The sequence below is a fragment of the Sorex fumeus genome, unplaced genomic scaffold (assembly GCF_029834395.1).
Source record: "Sorex fumeus unplaced genomic scaffold, SorFum_2.1 ptg000048l, whole genome shotgun sequence".
NCBI classification, from domain to species: Eukaryota; Metazoa; Chordata; class Mammalia; order Eulipotyphla; family Soricidae; genus Sorex; species Sorex fumeus.
Window position 1 is genome coordinate 3,580,206 of NW_026606105.1, and position 22,852 is coordinate 3,603,057.

General features: G+C 51.8%; 1 pseudogene; it reads left to right on the plus strand.

The window, feature by feature from the left end:
• The first annotated feature begins 1,934 nt into the window (after positions 1-1,934).
• LOC130032354 (TRPM8 channel-associated factor 2-like) overlaps positions 1,935-22,852 on the plus strand; it is a 35,694-nt pseudogene continuing 14,776 nt past the window's right edge.

Genomic DNA, 22,852 nt, shown 5'->3' on the forward strand with positions numbered 1-22,852 from the left:
AACCCCAGTATGCCCCCATCCCACACCTTCCCCCTACCTGTAGGGCAGGTGATTTCCACATTACTCTCTCTCTCTATTTTGATCACATTCAATATTTTGACACCAGACCCACCATTATTATTTGGGATTTTACCCCAACACTCAGATCTGCTGAAAAAGGAACTGTAGACAATTTTTTTTCTATTGCTGGTTATTAATAAAATATGATGTGGCGTGGCTGCAGTAGTGGCCGCGCGATTTTGAAATTCCAAAATTTCAACAATTGAATCTGGAGGGATTTCTGCCAAAACCTGCTGGGTTCTGAGATTTGTTACTGAGTCTCTGGGATCATGGCTGTTAAGGAGCTCGATCAGGAGCCAGAAAGGCCATTCATGGGCGGCAACTCAGGGTCTCATTGGGATGGGGAGGAAAGGGCCGGCTCCACCCCCATCCCACGAGGCCCCGTGTCTCACACTGAGGGCCTAAACCTGACTGTCCAGTGGCCTCTGGAGAATGGCAGCCACCGAGCCGCCTAGGGGGACCAGGCGTAGGTACAGCACCTGTTCACCCCTGGAGTGGCCCGGCAACAATAACCTACTGCGGGGTCCACACTCACTTCTGCCAAAAGCCGCTGGATTTCAAGATTTGTTTCTGAGTCTCTGGGGTCATGGTCAGGGCTTATTCTTTATCACTAGCCCGAGCCAGCGCTAGCCCGAGCTGGGGTCCAAGTCTCATCCGACACAGTGGAGTCTTGACAAGGACCCCGACTCTGAATCACAAGCAGCTTATATAGGGTTCAGTCAAGCAGCGGTTTATATGCTGGTCTATTTTTAACATTGGCCTATTACAACAGTGGTCAGCAATTAGACAATAGGCACCAGTAATGGTTTGGTGTTCTTTGCAAGAAGGGTGCGGCCACCCCTCATGTCTGACCAGATCCAACTGCCCAGTTTCTTATCTAGGTGAATTACTCAACTGGGAGTTTACCAGAAACTGCAAGTCCTGCTTCGGGGAAACAGGAACTGGGGCCTAGTTGAGATTTGATGTTAGCTGCATCCTGTCATGGCTTCTGAGGAGCCTGCTTTTGAGCCTCACAAAGGAACCTTTATTCCCCAGAGGGCTAAGTCCAGACAGCAAAGGGGTCAGAGAGCATCATCCATGAGTGGTGGTCTCCCAAACTGCTTTATGGTGCGTTTCTGCAAACTCCCTCTTCAGATTCACACGCAGTATTATGCCTCAGTAACACTGGGGACACACTTCAATTGTGGTGGCAATGACACCGGGACTCCTGGGCAGTAGGGACATCTTAGATAAGGGGCTACGATCACGTCCAGGGAGGTCAGGCAACGCCATTCACAGTAAGAAAAAGGGGGGATGGGGCTGGAGTGATAGCACAGCGGGTATGGTGTTTACCTTGCATGCGGCCGACCCAGGTTTGATTCCCAGCATCACATATGGTCTCCTGAGCACTGCCAGGGATAATTCCTGAGTGCAGAGCCAGGAGTGACCCCTGTGCATCGCTGGGTGTGACCCAAAATGCAAAAAAGGGGGGAGGGGAAATCCCTTGAAATTAGCAGTGGTTCCTGTGCTTTTATTGATTTTGTCTGTTTGCTAGGTTCCTTTTGGGGGCACACCCAGTGATGCTCAGGGATTACTCCTGGCTCTGCATTCAGGAATTACTCCTGCCGGTGCTTGGGGGACCATATGGGATGCTGGAGATCGAACCCGGGTTGGCTGCATGCAAGGCAAACACCCTCTCCACTGTGCTGTCGCTCTGGCCCTGTGGTTTTGTAGTTAACAGCACATACAAGTTATGACTCGCACATTGCCATGTGAAAGGGGGCGTGGCCTGGGGTGTTCCTTGTGCACTAGGGACCCGACCAGTGCTGGGCATGTTGCAATTGTTCTTTGTGGTCTCTGAGTCTCTTCCCTGCTCTCCTGCAGCTGCTCCAGCCATGGCAGCGACGACAACTCCTGCCGCTGCTTTCGAGGCTCTCATGCACGGCGTAACCCACTGGGATGTCCCCAAAGACCCCGTCCCCTGCGAGCTGCTGCTCATCGGCGAGGCCGCCTTCCCGGTGATGGTGAACGACAAGGGCCAGGTGATCATCGCCGCCTCCACGTACGGCCGTGGATGCCTAGTGGTGGTGGCCCACGAGGGCTACCTGGTGGCCGCCAGCCTGTCCCCTTTCCTCCGCAACGCCGTGGAATGGCTCTGTCCCACGCCCGGCGCTCCCGTTGGCGTCCACCCATCCCTGGAAGCGCTCACCAGCATCCTTCAGGGTGCTGGTACCCAGGCTCAGCTGGAGTCGGAACCAGGAGCGGCCCTGGGGGTTTACTGCATAGACGCCTACAGCGACGGCCTGAGTGAGGAGCTGGTGCAGTTTGTGAAGCGCGGAGGGGGCTTGCTCATCGGGGGCCAGGCCTGGTACTGGGCAAGCCAGCACGGTGCCCACCAGGTGCTGTCCTCGTTCCCGGGGAACCAGGTGACTTGCGTGGCTGGAGTGTACTTCACCGACACCTACGGGGACACGGGCCGGTTTAAGGTCTCTAAGAATATCCCCAAGATCCCGCTGCATGTCAGGTGAGTGGCTGTGGTCTGCTCAGCAGAGGGAGGGTGGTGCCTCTCCTGAGCGACCTGCCATCCTTGGCGTTTCTTTCTTTGTTTTGCTTCATGAACTACCGTTCGGCATGTTCCGGGCTCCCTCTTGGCTCTGTGCTCAGGAATCACTCCTGCCGGTGCTCAGGGCATCCGCTGTGGTGACAGGGATCAACGCTGGGCTTTGTGTGCAAGGCAGGTGACCCCGTACTGTCTCTCTGGTCCAAACTGCAGTTCTAGGGGCTGGAGAGATAGCACAGCGGGCAGGGCGTTTGCCTTGCAAGCAGCCGACCCGTTTTCGATTCCCAGCATCCCATATGGTCCCCTGAGTACCGCCAGGAATAACCCCTGTGCATCGTTGGGTGTGACCCAAAAAAAGGCCAAAAAAAAAAAACCCTGCAGTTCTAACATGTGGTATTAGGACCCACCTCGCATCAAAATCAGGCCGTTTGGGATTCACTGGGTTCCAGGCGGCACTGCATCCTCCCTGCTCAGCCGCAGGCCCCAAGCAGCAGTCAGGCTGGAAACGAGCTCAGTCACCAGCCTGCGCCCCATGTCTCATGCCGGTGACATGGAGAGAGGATGTCCAGTCCTCTTGGGCCAACAGGAATGTTTGTGTGAGATGTTCCGCAGGCCAGACTCCACGTGGCCAAGTCGTACTGTGCCCACACTTGTATTCCAGGGGAGATTTAGGCAGTCAAGGAAACAAACGGTTTCCTGTTCTAACAAGGAAAAGTCAGGCCAGCTAAACAGGAACAGCAGCTGGAGGGGTGTGGGGGCAGGAGAGGACTCTCACTGAGAGAGTTCCGGGAAGGCTCAGAGTTGAGGGAATGCATGCAGGTTGAACGCTGGCATTTCAAACACCAGGAGTTTATTTTATTTATTTATTTATTTATTTATTTCTATCTTAATCTCATGGCATTTCAATTTTATTTTATTTTTTAAATTTTTATCAATGAAACACCAGAAAGTCCATTTATAGACATTACAGGTTTTTGTGCTTGGATTTCAGTTATACAATGATTGAGTACCCATCCCTCTACCAGTGCCCATTCTCCACCACCTATGATCCCAGTATCCCTCCCGCCCCCCATCCCATCCTGCCTCTGTGGCAGGGTATTCCCTTTTGTTCTCTCTCTCCTCTTGGTTGCTGAGGTTTGCAAAAGAGGCATTGAGTGGCAATCATGTTTGTTCTTATAGTCTACTTTCAGCATGCTTCTCCCATCCTGGGAGGATCCTCACAACACCCTTCACTTGGTGTTCCCTTCTCTTTCTGAGCTGCCTTTTCCCCTCGCATGTGCGGCTGGCCTTCAAGCCATGGAGTGAAACTCCTTGTACTTATCTCGACTATTCTTGGATGTTAATCTCCTATTTTGTTACTTTATATTCCCCAGATGAATACAATCTTTCGGTCCCTCTCTCTCTGACTCATTTCACTTAGCATGATACTTTCCATGTAGTGCCATTTGTGTGTAAATTTCATGACTTCATCTTTCCTAACAGCTACATAGTACTCCATTGTATAGATGTACCAAAGTTTCTTTAACCTGTCAACTGTTCTTGGGCACTCGGGTTTTTTCCAGATTTTGACTATTGTGAACAGTGCAGCAATGAACATCGAAGTGCAGATGTCATTTCGACTATACTTTTTTTGCCTCTCCGGGATATATTCCCAGGAGTGGTATTGCTGGGTCAAATGGGAGCTCAATTTCTAATTTTTTGAGAATCGTTCATACTGTTTTCCAAAAGGGCTGAACCAGTCAGCATTCCCACCAGCAGTCAAACACCAGGAGTTTAACTCGGGGCGGGGGGGTGGGCTAGAGAGCTAGTCCAGCACGTAGGATGCTGACCTTGCATGCAGCCAGTGTGGGTTTGATCCCCGGCATCCCATATGGCCTCCTGAGCTCCACCAGGAATAATTGCTGAGCGCAGAGTCAAGAGTAACCTCTGAGCATCGTCAGGTGTGAGCCAAGAAACAAACAAAAAACCCTAAGCAGGGGACCCCGGAGCTGGAACCCCCCGCCCCCAGGAGAGAGGGTAGAGATACCATAGTTCCGAGTTGCAGGTTGTGGGAGGGAGGGACACTGAGGTGGCCTTGGGGGTGGCGTGGGTGACGCTTGTGGCCTCTGAGGCTGGTTCAGCAGGGCCTTGACGGCTCCTGTGGAAAGTTATTGCCGGCATCTGAAGTTTTGCAGAAGACACAGTGTGCCAGGGACTTGGACAGAGCGAGAGACACCATATCAGTTCCTTCTTTTCCTGCTGTCTGGATTTTACCTCCTCCATTTGAATCCACCAGCAGCCTGGGGGAGAGGGAATCCAGGGGTGTAGACCCACACTCACAGATCCAGCAGTGTAGACGCAGCCATACAGCATCACAGAAAAATGGGTTTAGAGATGACCACCAGCGTGGAAGGCTTCTCTGACCTTTAAGAAGCTGAAAGGAATTGAAACAAGAAACCAGAGTGATGGACATGTGTAAAAGAGGCGCCCAGGGCAGTGAGCTAAGGGACCGCCTGAAGCTGATGTCTGTGTGGGGCCTTCCAGAGTTTCTAAGATGCGATTGCTTGGAGTAACAGGGATGGAGTAGGGACCAGGAGGAGGTTTCTGAGAATGGGTGGTCCCTGGAAAAATGGTAGCACTTTTTCCTTCTAAACATATGGACCCTCTCTCTTGCAAGTAGAACCCAAGCACCATTGTCACACCTAAGAAAAAATTAATAATTTCTTAACTTCATCATTCATTTTTATGGTTTAATATATATGTACATATGTCACTGTCACTGTCACTGTCCTCCCATTGTTCATCGATTTGCTCTAGCGGGCCCAGTAACATTGTGAGACTTGTTACTGTGTTTGGCATATCAAATACGTCACGGGGATTTTGCCAGGCTTTGCCGTACATAGGTACATATATTGTAAAATATATGTACATATGTACATTTATTTTAAAATATATTTTACACATACATATATTTTACATATATGTTATATACTATATATAACATATACATCACTGTCATTGTCCTCCCATTATTCATCAGTTTGCTCGAGCAGCCCCAGTAACATCTCCCTTGTGAACTTGTGACTGTGTTTGACATATCGAATATGTCACGGGTAGCTTGCCAGGCTTTGCCGTGCAGGCGAGATACTCTCGGTAGCTTGCAGGGCTCTCTGAGAAGGGCAGAGGAATCGAACCTTGGTCAGTGGGGTTGGCCGCGTGCAAGGCAAATGCCCTACCCGCTGTGCTATCGCTCCAGCCCAACATATGCATAGATAGATAGATAGAGAGATAGATAGATAGAGAGATAGAGAGATAAATAGATAGATTTTCTGTTTGTTGAGTGCTTTACAGTGACTTACTTCCACATCCCTGTCTGTCTAGCAATCTTCCATGAACACTGCCCAGCCCTAACTTCATTGATTCATTCATGGCTGAGAAACAGTAGCTTTGAAATTCTAGTGTTTCTTCTATTCAGAAGTTCAAATAACTTCTATAGACACAATTCCTCTTCGTCAGCTATTGGCTTAGATGACTTCGAGAAGGCCAAGCTTGACTTCTTCCTCCTTTTTCTAAACCTCGTTTCCAAAATATTGAATTATTTTGTGTTTACCCCCAGGTCACCAATACATAAGAATTTCTTTCAGTCTCATGACAAACTCAGAGATGCTCATGAAATTTTTTTAAAGAAGTATTATGCTCATGAAGGAAAGTATTTCATTTCGTGTCTCTCTGTCAGTGCTAAAATGAGCCTTGCCTGTCACCAAGAGCTTCTGCAGGGTGACTGTAGAACCTTTATTTTTTTAATTAATTAATTTATTTATTTTGAATACCCATCCCTCCACCAGTGCCCATTTCCAACCACCACGGATCGCAGTATCCCTCCCACCCTCATCCTCCCCATCCCACTCTGCCTTTGTGGCAGGGCATTCCCTTTTGTTTTCTCTCTCCTATTGGGTGTTGTGATTTGTATAAGAGTTAAGCCTGATTTTCAGGGAGAAACGTTGCATGATTTACTTTCCATTGATCACTTTGTATATACGGAGATGTTGTGTGGCCGTGTAAGCTCTGCTCTTTTTGGGACCTGGTGCATTCTCCGGGAGCTGTGGAGCCGCCCAGCAGCCTTTCTTCTCTGTGGACTGTAGAACCTTTAGAGCCAGCCCCGCAGACATCCAGGCTTTTCAGTGTAACAAGGTCTGTCTCATTGGTCTGTGGCCCCAGACCCTGCACCAGCCATTTCTGCAAGGAGCCCTGGTCTCTTCTAGAGGGAAATGACATTTGGGAACCACCATCTCATTGGTACCATCTTCGAGAATGAGTAGGTTCCGTATTGTTTCTAAGCCTTATGAGTATCCACAATTAGTGTGGATTTTGTTTTAAAAAAATTATTTTTGTTGTAATTCCTGCCCCCGCGCCTCGCTGCCCTCGCCGGGGCCCCTTGGAGGGGAGCGGGTTAAGCTTTCCTCCCCATCCCGACCAGGGCTCCGGCAGCCGAAGACCTCCAGGACCAGCCACCACCATGCTCAGACCACTCTCCGCACACATGAAGGTACTGGCAGAGAGACAAAGCCACGCGTGTTCCAGGGCCGAGATCTCCAAGCCTACTCAGATTGGGGCCGGGCATCCTCCACCCAGATCCTCCAAATTCCAGTAGGTGGGGGTCACACCCACCAACTGGCCCCCTGGCGCTGTGTAATCCCATCAACGGCCAAGACCCAGAGACTATAAAATCCACCTCCCGGAACAGCGTGGTCGCATTCACAGCTGTGCGACATCTTATTATGACATCTTATTATCTCATTCTTACTTTGGACAAACTGGCAGGCTACCGAATGTAACCTGCCCTCCGGCAGAGTCTGGCAAACTCCCCGTGGCGTACCCAATATGCCATATACCAGTAGCAATGATGGGTCTCATTCTCTTAAAGAACCTTGAATATAATCTCAGGGCTAGGATGAAGGAGACGTTACTGGGTCCTGCTCGAGGCAATCGACGAATTTTTGTTGTGGCAGAGCCTGGAAAGCTCCCCGTGGAATATTTGATATGCCAAAAACAGTAACAACAAGTCTCACAATGGAGACGCTACTGGTGCTGGCTTAAGCAAATCAATGAACAACAGGAAGACGGTGCTATACAGTGGTTTGCTCTGAATTTGTTATTTATCTGGTTTAGGGACCACAGCCAGTGGTGCTCAGGGCTTACTTCTAGTTCTGTGCTAAGGAATCACTCCTCGGGATGATCAGGGGACCATGTGTGGTGCCAAGGGTCAAACCTGGCAGGCCACATGCCAGGACCATATATCATGCCAGGCCTTTCACTATCTCTCGGGTTCCTGAGTTTGACTGATACTTCAGACAGATGGACCGCTCCAAGCTTGTGCTTCATTTCAATGCTCGTCCATCTGCGCCTACTTTCTTCCCAGGATGAAAAGTCCCAATTCTAAAGTGCACAGCTCGGTGATTCATTTGCTTTTACTCATAATGCACACAAGATGGTTGTAAAATACAAGAAACTGTTTACCCTCAGAACAATCAAAGATGCCTTCAGTTCTCTTTATCCTTGTGTTATATTTTGTTTGATATCTTCAGTCAAATTGCCTTATAATAGAATAATACTTATCTTTGTGGCAATACCACCAACATGATGTTCATTTGGATGTTTCACTTTTGCTTTGTTGGAATTGCTTTCATAAATTAATTTATTTCATAATTATATAAAGTGATTATGTGGATCCAAAACCAAAGATTAAGAAGTCTGCCCTCTGTTTTTGTCTGCTTTATGAAGTTTCTTCCTTTCTCTGTTCAAAAAATTTCTTATTCTATTATTCATTTATATAGAAAGACATACACATCTATCAGTTTGCTTTTTGCATAGGGAAGTGACATACTATACGATTTTTTCCTTCACCTTTTCAATGTGATATTATTCCTTCACTATAGCACTATATTATTATATAAAATAATATATAATATATTCTATTAAATTTTAGCGTGTAGATGCAGTATAATCCATTAAGTTAGATCTTTAGTCACTGTACATTTCTAATAGTTTGAAAATTTTCAGTGGTCTATTGCATATATACTGCACTAAGTACCCGAGTGCTTGTTTGTACTGAATTTCTAGTCATGAAATTGACAGCTCATAGGGGGAATGGAAACAGTGCCCTGATAAAGATGGTTAAATTCACCTGTTTTAGAGTCAGTTCCTGGGAAATGACTGAAGGGCAATTAGCCTCTGAAGGATGCTCTCTGGATGGGTTTACACTATCCGTCCTTCTTGCATATCTCCCTGGCCACTATGGCATCTTCTTCCAGAAGACCCTCAGACATGAGGAATTGGGAAAAATGGGCTCGAAGGCAAACATTTAGCAAGAGGCATTTTAATAGGATTTTTCACTCTTAAGTGATATACTGGGAAGAAGCTACATATTTATCAACATTGCTTTGGTGATTAGGTTGTATTACACAGTTTAGACTGAAGAACAATTTTTCAACCATTAAAAATCACATATTCAAGAGGTACTTACAGGAAATAGGAAAATGATCATGATCTAATAGACAAAAGTTGAGAAATAAAACTCTGTTCTAAATGATACCGATGATCATATGCTTAGGGGGAGATGTCATTATATTCAGTCCTGTTCCATTGGTCTACAGCTCTGCCTTTGTTCCAGTACCATGCTGTTTTAAGTATTACTGCTTTGTAGTAGAGCTTGAAGTTAGGGAGGTTGATTCCTCCCATTTTCTTTTTCCCAAGAATTGCTTTTGCAATTCGTGGGGGATTATTGTTCCATATAAATTTCAGGAGCGTTTGCTCCATTTCTTTGAAGAATGTCATGGATATCCTTATAGGGATCACATTGAATTTGTACCGTGCTTTGGGATGTATTGCCATTTTGACAATGTTAATTCTCCCGATCCATGAACAGGGGACATTTTTCCATTTCTTCATGTCCCCTTGCATAACTGAAAACCAAGTACAAAAATTTATTAAGTCTATAACTGTACCTCATAGTGTTTCACTAATAATAAATAAATAAATAATACCGAGCTTATGGGCTAGAGTGATAGCACGGCGAGTAAAGCGTTTGCCTTCCACATGGCCAACCCAGGTTCTATTCCTCCGCCCCACTCAGAGAGCCCGGCAAGCTACTGAGAGTACCCTGCTCGCACAGCAAAGCCTGGCAAGCTTCCCGTGGCGTACTTGACATGCCAAAAACAGTAACAACAAGTCTCACAATGGAGACATTCCTGGTGCCCGCTCAAGCAAATCGATGAACAACTCGACTACAGTGCTACTGAGCTTATGAAAATAATGTCCATATAGGTAAAGGTAAAGGTAAAGGCCCTCACGTTGATCGTCGATTTGCTCAAGCGGGCCCAGTGACGTCTCCATTGGAGACTTTGTTGTTACTGTGTCTGGCATATCGAATACTCTCGGTAGCTTGCCGGGCTCTCTGAGAGGGGCGGAGGAATCGAACTCGGGTCGGCCATGTTGGCCGCTTGTAAGGCGAACGCCCTACCCGCTGTGCTATCGCTCCAGCCCTATGTCCATATAGGTGGACTATAAAGCGCTTGGAAAAATAAGAACCCTTGAGTTTTTCCTCAGGACTTGAAAAACCAGTTTATTCCCCTTATTCAGTTTCAACTCAAAACAGCCTCCTGGATGCTTCTCCTGTAGGGACCCCTGGAAACAAGGATCCCCTTTCCACTGCCACTGTCCCTGGCTGGAAACTCCCCCCATGACTCTCCAGGGAAAGCCCCAGTGATTATGTCCTGTTACCACCTCCCCACATGCTCACTCTAGTGCCTCTCTAGATCTGTGGCTTCCAACCTTATACCTGCAGAACCACTTCGAAACTATTAAAGTAAAACAAAACCTTCTGTTTTTTTTTTTTTTTTTTGGTTTTGGTTTTGGTTTTGTTTTGTTTTGCTGCCTCACCTGGCTGTGCTCAGAGCTTTCTCTAGGCTCTGTGTTCAGGGATCACTCTTGGTGGGGCTCAGGGGACTCTATAGGATGCTGGATTTCAAAACCAGTGAGCTGTGTGCAAGGCAAGCCCCCTACCTGCTGTACAATCACTCCAAGCCATTCTCTGTAATAAGAATATTTACCAACATATGATAGTACTAGTCTCCTGTCCCCGCGCTTGGCTGTCCTCACCAGGGCCCCTTGGAGGGGGAAGGGTTGAGTTTCTCCCCCGCCCACCCTCGAGCAGAGCCCCAGCAGCTGAGGACCTCTGGAGCCAGCCACGGCCATGCTGGGACTACTCTCCACACGTCCAGACGGGCCTCACGCATGAAAGAACTGTCAGAGGAGCCCAGGCGGGAACCCAGGCATGCGGGGCCCGGGGCTGAGGTCTCCAAGCCTACTCGGATTGGGACTGGGCCTTCTCGACCCAGACCCCCCATCTTCCAGTAGGTAGGCGTCACACCCACCAGCTGTCACCAATGCCAGGGTGGTCCCATCAACGGCCAAGACGCAGAGACTATAAAACCCAGCTCCCGACATCTTATTATCTTATTTTTCCTTTGGAGAACCTGGCAGGCCACCAAAAGTATCCTGCCCGCACGGCAGAGTCTGGCAAACTTCCTGTGTCGTATTCAATATGGCAAATACCAGTAACAATGATGGGTCTCATTCTCCTAATCCTGAAAGAGCATTGAAATTGCTCTTTTAAAATCTCAGGGCTAGGAAGGAGACATTACTGGTGCCTGCTCGAGGAAATCGACGAACAACAGGATGATCGTGATCGTGATTGTGATGATAATACTGCTATATGGACACGCGTGGGTATCATGTGTTCCAAGGCAATGACTTTTCATGCACTGACAAGGAATTTCTGTGGGCAGCACCAGTGCCTGAGTAACACTGATCAAAACACCTGGAGTATAGAGCTGAGTAGAAAACATCCAGACCCATTCCAAGACAAAGGGTGACCTAGTATTATGATGAATCGCCCAACAGACAACTTCGTGACGAGACTCACAGAAGGGCTGGTCTCAGATGTCTCCTGCCTAGTCTGAGCTGGGGCTGACCAGCATTGTCAGGTCTCAGCTCCAGGAATGTGCTGACATGCAGCCAATGCCCTCAATGCTGTCCCTTCACTCAGCTTGGGTACAAAGTGTCCTGTCAACCCATCTTGGTCAAAAGCTCCTGGACCCACTGAGCAGGTTCTGTTCTTTCAAATTGCTGTGGAAGGCTCTGCAGTTCCTGGAGGGAGGAACTGCCCCATCTGGCTAGGGGAGAGGCCACCTCTAAAAATCACCAGAAGGGGGCTGGAGTGATAGCACAGCTGGTAGGGTGTTTGCCTTGCACGCAGCCGACCCGGGTTCGATTCCTAGCATCCCATATGTTCCCCCGATCACCGCCAGGAGTAATTCCTGAGTGCATGAGCCAGGAATAACCCCTGTGCAACGCCGGGTGTGACCCAAAAAGCAAAAAATAAAAAAATAAAAAATAAATAAAAATCAGCAGAAGGGCCTCAAGGGATGTCTTATCCCCAAGGAGAAGCACACCTGTGTTTGTGCACCCCACGGAGGCATTGCGGTAACTGGGATGTAAAATCCAACTGCAAGGCTCCTGCTGCCCTCTGACCACAGTTCAGACATGCCCGCAGAAAGCATTAACCTCAAATTATTATCTCCTTCACAGTTCAGACGTGCCCGCAGAAAGCATTAACCTCAAATTATTATCTCCTTCCACATAGATGTGGGAGTGCAGCCTTCAAGACCTTGAACATTAGTCTTCACAGCCGTTAAAGGGTGACCATGTTTCAGAAGAGGAGCAAATAAATCAAAGAGATAACATCAAAACGCCTGAGTTCTCTAAGTTTGTGGGTTATTGGCCCTTGGCTGGTAGGAGTGATAACAACACAATCTTCTAAAGAAACCGTGTTGAAACCAAAAGACATACACTGCATTTTCACAACAGGATGATAACTAAGGATGTCAACAAGATCTGCAAACTCCTGTGTTCCATGCAGTGTTCCAACAGGCAAGATCTGGAAACAACCCAGGTGTCCCAACAGCAAATGAGTGGATCAATGTGTGGTATATTTATATAGTGAGATATTACTCAGCGATGGAAAAACAGAGTATCTCACTGCAGCGTGGATGGAATTAGATGGAATCAAGCTGAGTGAAATGAGTCAGTAGAAGAAGGGCAAGTATACCAGCCGATCCCACTCAGAGATAGTATATAAAGGAACCAAGCCAGGGAACAGACGGTGTCTAGTGAAAACTCGTTGTTAGGGTCAGAGTTCAGCTGAGACAACCTAAGAATGAGAGGAGGAAGGAAGGAAGGCACCTATAGAATGTGGTTGGTTACTGGCTCCCGGCTGGTGTGGGACCCATGTAACCTTCACTCTCTTGAACTCATCAATAAATTTCGTCTTAAATCTAGTATGAGTACAATGAAGACTTCCAGAGTTGAAGGCTATGTCATTTAAACCAGTGGTATGTTGTATTATTTAAAAAGACATAGAGGGTGTTGGAGCGATAGCACCTAGGGTAGGGCATTTGCCTTGCACGCGACCAATCCGGGTTCAATTTCTAGCATCCCATATCATCCCCTGAGCACCGCCAGGAGTAATTCCTGAGTGCAGAGCCAGGAGTAACCTCTGTGCATTGCCAGGTGTGACCCAAAAACCAAAAACATTTTTAAAAAATGAAATAAATAAAAAATAAAAAGACACAGGGGTTGGGGCCAGAGCTGTAGCCAAAGGAGGTTAGCACATCCTTGGCGTGTATGAGGCCCCATGGTTGACCCTGGCACCGCTCAGGGCAGGACCCATCACGATTGATGGATGGAGAGATGACATGGATTGAATCAGACACTTGGGCATTCCTGTCTGAGAGTAATTCCCAGACTGAGCCTTTGGAGAATGTAGGTTTTGAGGTGTGACAAACCAGCCAGCTCACTCTTAGGTGGTGGTGGTGGTTTTCTTTTTTCCAAATCCATCCAAGGCCTCCTGGGGTACACACAGAGCCCCATAATTACCGGAAGGTGCTGTGGGCAGTGGCACTGTAGCACTGCACTGTCCTCCTGTTCTTCATTGATTGGCCCAGTAACATTGTGAGACTTGTTACTGTGTTTGGCACATCGAATTCCTCACGGGTAGCTTGCCAAGCTTTTCCAGGCAAGTGAGATACTCTCAGTAGCTTGTCGGGCTCTCTGAGAGGGGTGGAGGAATTGAACTCCGGTGTGGGCAGTGGCATCAACACCTTTTCACCTCACCCTGGGGTCGGGAAGACCATGGACCAGGCAGGCCCTGCGCAATTTCAGCCCTCAGGCTGGAGACCCCTGGCTCTTTGCTAACCGACTGTGACCCCTTTTGTCCCTTGTGTCCCTTGCAGGTGTGGGGAGGACACGAGGCAGGACCAGCAGCAGCTCCTGAAAGGGATCTCGGAACTGGACATCAAGACCGGGGAGTTGCCGTCCAGGCTGCTGGTGCACGGGGCGCTGGCCTTCCCCCTGGGCATGGACCCCTCGCTGGGCTGCTTCCTGGCAGGCGCCCGCTACGGCAAGGGCCGGGTGGTCCTGGCTGCCCACGAGAGCCTCCTCTCCGCCCCCAAGTTGGGGACCTTCCTGCTCAATGCCGTGCACTGGCTGGCCGGGGGCCCCGCGGGCCGAGTGGGGGTGAACCCCAACCTGAAGGGCCTGTGTGCCCTGCTGGACGGCAGTGGCCTGCAGTGCAGCCTGGAGTCCCAGCTGACCGACCAGCTGCAGGTCTACTGCTGTGAGGCCTACAGCGACGCGGAGGCCGGGCCCTTGCGCGAGTTCGTGGCCGAGGGCGGTGGCCTGCTGATGGGGGGCCAGGCCTGGTGGTGGGCCTCACAGAACCCGGGTCGCCCCGCCCTGGCTCGTTTCCCGGGAAACCGCCTCCTCAATGGCTTGGGCCTCAGCATCACAGCCCGGACCCTACAACCAGACTGTTACCCTGCGGCCACCCCTGAGATGCTCGGGTACCACTTCCGCCAGGCCCTGGCGGCCTTTCTGCAGCAGCTGAAACAGGGCCGCGGCTGCGTGGACCAGAGGAGGCTGGCCAAGCTGGGCAGAGACGGGACCGCCTTCCTGAGCATCCCAGCGCAGGGCATCCCCGCCTACGCCTCCGTGCACCGCCTCCTGCTCAAGACTTTGCCTCTGGCCGGCCTCCCGGCCGTCAGCAAGAAGAACCCGGTGGCCGCTGGCTCCCTGGAGGCTGCCATGCTCAGCCTGGCCACCGAGCTGGCGCGATCGGGGACTGACTGCACCCAGCTGGCCGCGGGGCTGGGCGGCTGTGCTTGCGCAGACCCCGCAGAGCGGACCATCACCGTGCAGGTGGACGCCTGCAACCCAGGTGTGCAGCGCGCAGAGGGGCTGACGGGGTCCCACTGGGTGGGGTGTCCCCACGCCCCAGGCAGTAGGGGTAGGGGCCAGAGAGAGGGTGAGGCAGGGAGGGCTCCCTCTCGCCTTGCACACGGCCCACCTGGGTGCAGTGTCCAGCATCTGACCTAGGGGCTACCCCAAGGCCATCAGGAGGAGTCCCCGGAGGGCAGAACCAGGAGTAAGCTTGAGACCCAGAGCTGGAATGATAGCACAGCGGGTAGAATGTTTGCCTTGCATGCGGCCCACCCAGGTTCGATTCCCAGCATCCCATATGGTCCCCTAAACACCGCCAGGAGTAATTCCTGAGCCAGGAGTAACCCCTGTGCATCGCTGGGTGTGGCCCAAAAATCAGGGAAAGGAAGGAAGGAAGGAAGGAAGGAAGGAAGGAAGGAAGGAAGGAAGGAAGGAAGAAAGAAAGTACCTGAATCCCAAGGTGTGGCCCCAAAACCAAACAAAGAAGGAAGTTGGGGTGGAGGGTCAGCTTGGATGGCCAGAAGTGAGTGTACAGGGAAGGGGATTGGGAGCAGGTGTGTTTGGGGGGAGGGGGAATGAGGGACTGAGCCTCCCTGTGCTGATTTCCAGGCCCAGGGGAACGCTGGATGAGCACCGGCCGCTACCTGCTGAACGGGAAGAACGCGGAGTTCTCGCTGCCGGACTCCGCTAGTTCTGCTGGGCTGAAGGTGAGGCCCCAGCCCCGTGCTCAGCCCCCTCCAGGCTCAGAGCCACTCGCTGGCCCCCAGCAGCATAGGATGGGTCCGCGGCCCCCTGGATGGGGTGCTGGAGGGTTTTCTGTGAAGTGGGTGATGAGGCCTAACACTGGCCATTCTCAGTGCCCTGTGCGAGGTCCAGTGGCATGTGTGGGGTGTGGGAGGGGGCCAAGGCAGAAGAACGCAGAAACAAAGATGCCAAGGAGGGACTGGAGCAATAGTACAGCCGGTAGACTGTTTACCATGCATGCGGCCGACCCGATTTGATCCCCGGCATCCCATATGGTCCCCCAAGCATTGGCAGGAGTAATTCTTGAGTGTGGCCAGGAGGAGCTCCTGAGCATCAGTGGGTGTGACCCCCCCCTTGCAGAAAAGGAAAAAAAACATGCTAAGGAAAGGAGGGATAGGAAGGAGAAGAGGAAGTCATGGGCAGAGAACAGGGGTCTCGGCTCCTCTGTAGTGTAGAGGTGACATGTCTGTGCACTGTGGCCCAAACAGTTCAACTTCAAACTAACTGTCAGGGAGTCCGGCTGGTGGCTGGAAGGGATTGTGGGCTGAGTGCTGGAGAGCCTGGCAGTGGGAACCAGGTATGCCTGGGAATAGGGACCTCTATCCCGGCGTCTGAATGAAAGGGGTTACTGCCTTGGAGGAAGCAGCTGAGTCTCGGGGCTCCTATGAACTAGCCAGGCCCAAGCCTTTGGGGTAGGGAGCGGTGATGTTCCTGGCTGGGAGCTGGGGCACCCAGGGGCACCCAGGGACACCCACACCTGCCCCCAGGTCCCTGTAGCCATACCTCCTCCTGTCATCCCCCAAATTGGGCCAGAAGTCCGTTTCCTCCTCCCTTGTCCTGGGGGTTCACTTCCTACTCACTGGGGTCTCTTTCCTGCCCCCTAGCGTCTTCCCTGAGAATTGCAGGACCCCAGCCAGACAGCCCAGGGACTCCCCAAACACACGGGGAGGCATCCTCTCACCTTGGCTTGGACCCACTCCCTCCTCCGGGCACCCCGTGGCACCCCTGTGGCTCATCACAGCGTGGCCCCCCGCTCAGGTCTCTGAGGGTGCCTGGCCTTGCTCCCACGGGGGGAGCCTGGACTTTGTCTCAGCCTCCATCCACACATTCCCACCCTCAGCCCCTCAGACCTGCAGGGCTCTGTTCTCCCACACACAGGGGGACCCCGGGAACTTTCCCTCCAGGTTCTCATCGGCTGCCACACGGACGACCTGAGCGATGCCCACCAGCTAGCCCGGGCCCCGGTGGTCACTCACCAGTGCTGCGTGGACCAAGCCACGGAGTCCGTGTTCTGTCTCTGGGGGGGTCTGATCTATGTCATCGTGCCCAAGGGCAGCCAACTGGGGCCCGTGTCCCTCACCATCACCGGCTCCGTGCCTGCTCCCTACTACAGGCTGGGTGAGTGTGGGGACCGAGGGGCTGTGTGAGCTACGGCTGGAGAGGATGGGGAGGACTGTGGGGTGGGGCCCGCAGGAGATGGGAGACCCCATGCCCCATCCCCTGTGCCTCATGTCCAGTGTCTTCTCCCTGCATCCTGCATCCTGTGTCCAGTGGAGACTTGGGGACCAAAGAGGGAAGACCTGAGACCCTTGTTGATAGTTGTTCATTCTGTGTTTGCCCGCCCCTCGCAGCCCCCAGCATTTTCTGCCACCAGGGAGCTGTGGATATAGAGAGACATTTTCCATCTTGTTTCTTGACTCCCCCAGGGCGCACAGGTCGCTGTCCACCATGCACAGTCTGCCTGGCAGTAGTGTGGGTTTATTGCTGGGGCTGCAGTGCTCTCGGTGCCGGGGTGCCGGGGGCGTGCAATTCAGGGCATAACTTAGGGCGGGTGCTCGCTCAGTCAAGGCTCCCTCCCGGTGCTATTGGCCCCCGGCCCCGCTCTGGTCACTGTTCCCAGGTAAAACGTCCCTGGCGGAGTGGCGGCACAGTGTCCAGCACAGCCCGGGCCCCTGGGGGGAGCTGGCCACGGACAACATCATCCTGACGGTGCCCACCGCGGACCTCCGGACCCTGGAGGACCCTGAGCCCCTGCTGCGCCTCTGGGACGAGATAATGCTGGCCATCGCCTAGCTGGCTGCCCAGCCCTTCCCTTTCCACTGCCCCGAGCGGATCGTGGCCGACGTGCAGATCTCGGCAGGTATGTGACTGGGACAGGGGGCTGCCTGGGGCAGAGTGGGAAGGGTTGCCTCTTAAGGCCCACGGTGCGCTTTTTGGGTCACACCTGGCAATGCACAGGGGTTCCTTCTGGCTCTTCACTCAGGAATTACTCCTGGCAGTGCTCAAGGGATCATGTGGGATGCTAGGGATCAAACCCGAGTCAGCCACATGCAAGGCAAATTCTCTACCCACTGTGCTGTCACTCCAGCCCCAAGGTTCACTGTGTGCGGTAGTCAAGGTGGCAGTAAAGCCATGTGGTGTGGGAGGAGACAGGGGAGAGACACAGCCTTGATGGGGATGACAATGTGTTCCCATGTGCGTGGTGAGGAGAGTCGGGTGAGCTCATGGGTAGGGATGGGCAGGGACATCTCAGAATCAGTGGCCTGAGCAAACACAAGGAGGCTCGCACTGATCCGGATGAGGAAACGAAATGTCATAAAGGGGGGGATGCCTAGACCATTCTTGACCCCAGAGCATAGGGAAGGACAGAGGCAATCAATGGGGGAGGAAGAAGATGAAAAGGGGGAAGGGGGTGGGAGGAAACAGGTCAGGGCATTGGTTACCTGATGATGTGGATAGTTCCACAACCAGAGCACAGACTCTACAACACTGAAACCATGAGAGCAAGCTGCAGCTACCGAACTTTGTAAAGTGCTTGTCAAGGTGGTGGGAGTGGAGAGCAGGGGGCAGGTGGGAGTGGGGGAGGGGGATGAAGTAAGGGAACACAGGTGGAGGGAAGTTGACACTGATGGTGGGATTGGTGTTGAAATATATGCCGAAAATTCACCTAGTCGCAGTTCTTTCATTAATTACAAAATTATTTTTATGAAAAGCAAACAAAAGGAATGTTGGCCTTGGGAGTTCTCAGAGGCAAGGGGCATTGCTTCCAGGAGAGGCTGAAACAGAAATATTTCCTTCCGGGTGATGTTGCTTGTCTGTGGTCACTGTCACTGTCCTCCTGTTGTTCATCGATTTGCTCGAGCAGGCCCAGTAACATTTCCATTCCACTTGTTACTGTGTTTGGCATATCGAATACGTCACAGGGAGCTTGCCAGGCTTTGCAATGCAGACGAAATATTCTCGCTACCTTGCCGGGCTCTCCGAGAGTGGCGGAGAAATCGAACCTGGGTTGGTCAGGTTGGCTTCATGCAAGACAAACGCCCTACCCGCTGGGCTATCTGTGGTATGTGGACGAATATTGAGGAGAGAATGCGAGATATCAGCGTTGGGGGTGGCAGAGATTACCTATGATTACCCTTGACCCTAAAATGTAGAAATGAGAATGATAGGGAAAGAAGGGGGGCTGTAAAAAGAGATAAACAGGGGGTAACAGGAGGGGGCAGAAGCCTTGGGCACAGCTAGGGGTGTGGAGGAATTGTATGTGTTTAAGTCTGAGCCACAACCAACCTTTCTGCAAGCACTCAATCCAGAAGACAGCAACCAGACTTCAAAATGTGCCTGTCACAGAGACAGGTTGGGCCTCGGAGGGATCCCGGGAACCCTGGGACAGGCCTAATGCTGGATCATTGTGTGCCTGAAACTCAATATGAATTTGTTAATCATGGTGCCTTAATATTTTCTTGAAATTTCTCAGTGAACTATTTTTTCCTAGCACACATCACAGGCATTAGTGGCAAGGGAGTAAAGAGGTTTCTGTTGAGTGTTTTGGGGGAGAGAACATCTAGAGAGGTGTAAGGACTCTGGAAAATTCCTCCAGACCTGTTTGCTTGGTGGTTGTTGTTTTACCTTCTGGCTTTTGAACCACACCTGCTGGTGCTGAGGGCTTACTCCTGGTTCTGCAGTCAAGCATCACTCCTGGTGGGGCTTAGGGAACCACACGGGATCACGGTTATGGTCCTCCCATTGTTCATCGATTTGCTCGAGCAGGCCCAGTAATGTCTCCATCGTGAGACTTGTTGTTACTGTGTTTGGCATATCAAATACATCATGGGTAGCTTGCCATGTGGACGAGATACTCTCGGTAGTTTGCCGGGCTCTCCAAGAGGGGTGGAGGAATCGAACTCAGGTGGGCCATGTTGGCTGCGTGCAAGGCAAACGCCCTACCCCCTGTGCTATCGCTCCAGCCCGGGATGCCAGGTATAAAACGTAGGGTGGCCACCTATAAAGCAAGCACTGTACTGTGTCTCTGTCCCTAAACCTGTTTCCTTATGCTTAATAAAGGATGAGGTTCACAGCTGGAGCTACAGTATAGCAGGTAGGATGTTTGCCTCGAAGGCGGCCAAAGAGGTCCCCTAAGTATCACGAGGAGTAATTCCTGAGTGTAGAGCCAGGAGTAATTCCTATGCATCACTGGGTGTGATCAAAAAAAAGAAAGAAAGAAAAAAGAAAGAAAGGAGGAGGTTCATTCTCCTTGTGAAACACAGGGAGAATATAAATCAGGACAGCAGTCATGGGAGAAGGCAAGAGGTTCTTCTAGCCTGGAGGGAGTCAGGTCCCAGCCTGGGACATCCGGGGAAGACCTGCACACAAGAGAAACCCATAGAACTTGTGTCCAGTGATACAGGGAGGAGCGCTGGGCTTAGGCGACAGTGCTGGAGACCAGGAGAAGAAGCACAGTGGGCAGGGGTCCACTCCCTGGCATGTGGGTGTGGGCCCCACCAAGTGGGGGACCATGGTTCTCTCCTCTCCTTGGAGATTCTGGGATTGTGGAAGGTCTCAGAGAGGGAGCCGGAATTGGGATTAAGGTTGACCTCCACTTTCCCCACCGCACCCCAGGCTGGATGCACTCCGGGTACCCCATCATGTGCCACGTGGAGTCGGTGCAGGACCTGCTGAGTATCGAGAGCATCCGTAGCCAGGGCCTCTGGGGGCTCATCCACGAGCTGGGTCACAACCAGCAACAGGACGGGTGGGAGTTCCCACCGCACACCACGGAAGCCACATGCAACCTCTGGTCAGTCTACGTGCACGAGACGGTGCTGAGCATCCCCCGGGCTCAGGCCCACCCTGACCTGAGTGCTGTGGAACGAGACAAGAGGATCAGAGAGCACCTGGGCAAGGGGGCGCCCCTGGAGAACTGGAGCATGTGGACAGCTCTGGAGACCTACCTGCAGGTACCGCACAGACTTGCGGGGGGCATCCTCTACCCGGTAGCACCCCAGAGACCAGGAGCCCCTTCATGGGCCCTGCCAGCATAAACCCCTCATCCCATCTCCCTGGACTCGGGATGCCAATGCTATAAGGTGCGGAAAGGAGCTCCCGTTCCGTTTGCTCCCCGGTTTTCTGATGGTGCACAGAGGAAATGAGAAGTGTTACAGGGGAAAACCTCACTGGGAGAACCGAGGGCTGTGATAAGGCAGGAGGGGAAACTCGAAGTCAGCCCTGCCAATGGGGGTCGGCACTTGCCTTGTATGTGTGAGGACCCTGGGATCGGTTGCTGCCGCTTCATGGGGAGCCCCAGTGCCACATTGGGAGTAGTGCTCAAGTCCCACCACATATGACCAAGCGCCCCACCCCCACCCCAAGGAAAGAAAGGATGGGAGCTGGAGTGATAGTATAGTAGGAGGGCGCTTGCCTTGCATGCAGTAGACCCAGGTTCGATACCCACACCCTATATGGTCCCCTGAGCTCTGTCAAGGGTAATTCTTGAGTAGAGAGCTAGGACTTAGCCCTGAGCATTGCTAGGTGAGACCCAGAAACTGAGAAAGAAAGAAGGAAAGAAAGAAAGAGAGAGAGAGAGAGAGAGAGAAAGAAAGAAAGAAAGAAAGAAAGAAAGAAAGAAAGAAAGAAAGAAAGAAAGGTGGAGGAGAAGGAAGGAGGGAGGGAGGAGGGAGGGAGGAGGAAAAGAAGGAAGGGAAGTGAAAACCATCTAGACACATATATACACACACACGTATGCATGCACACTGCAGTCACTACCACAACTTCTGCATCCCCTTCCTCACTTTCCTGTTTGTCTCCCCAGCTCCAGGAGGCCTTTGGGTGGGAGCCGTTCACTCAGCTCTTCGCGGAGTACCAGACCCTCTCAGGCCTCCCCAACACCAACACTGGCCGGATGAATCTGTGGGTGAAGAAGTTCTCTGAGAAAGTGCAGAAGAACCTGGTCCCTTTCTTTGAGACCTGGGGCTGGCCCATGCAGCCGGATGTGGCCAAGAGCCTGGCCCATCTGCCTCCGTGGCAGGACCACCCCATGCGGACCTACGTGTGTGCTGAGAAGTAAAGGCCATGCAGGATGTGCTGCAGAGCGCAGTGGCCAGCAGCAGCCCCACGTCCGTGGCCTTTTGTTCTTGAGCCGGGACCCTGCACCCTAGCGTGTTTTCTGGATGGCAGCCAGGGGCCAGAGACAAAATGAAACCAGCCCTCGCAGGAAGATGACCCTTGGTGCTATTTCTTCTTGCTCCAGCTCTCAGCAAGACACTTCCTCCTCCTTCTCCTCCTCCTCCTCCTCCTGCTCTTCCTCCTCCTCCTCCTCCTCCTCCTCCTTCTCCTCCTGCTCTTCCTCCTCCTCCTGCTCTTCCTCCTCCTCCTCCTCCTCCTCCTGCTCTTCCTCCTCCTTCTCAACCTCCGAGATTTTTTTCTTTTTTTATGGGTGGTGGGAGCATACTTGGCAGTGCTCAGGGACTACTCCTAGCTCTGCACTCAGGAATCACTCCGGGGGTGCTTGGGGGAGCATATGGGAAGCCAGGGATCGAACCCAGGTAGGCCGGATGCAAAGGCAGCGACCTCCCTACTGGATTATCAGTCCGGCTCCCCGCAGTGAATTTTTTGCCGTGGCCTCTTGAAGTCTACAGGCTCTCGCCTTCTCTTTTCTAGCAATGATGCTCTGAAGCACTCGGATGCCTTAGGGACCTGCTGTTCCTCCAGCCAATTCTGCCTCTCTGAACAAGCTCTTCATTTCTTCCTCTTGGAGATGTCTGAGAACAAGAGCCAGGCTGGTGTAACCGCGAGCCCGGAACCAGCTCTGGTTCTGTAGAAAAATCACTTCTCACTGGGTCCATATTCTTATTACATGGGGATGACAGTCCCGGTATCTCCTACACATGGGTTTTCTTTGTCCTCGGCGTGGCCCCACAT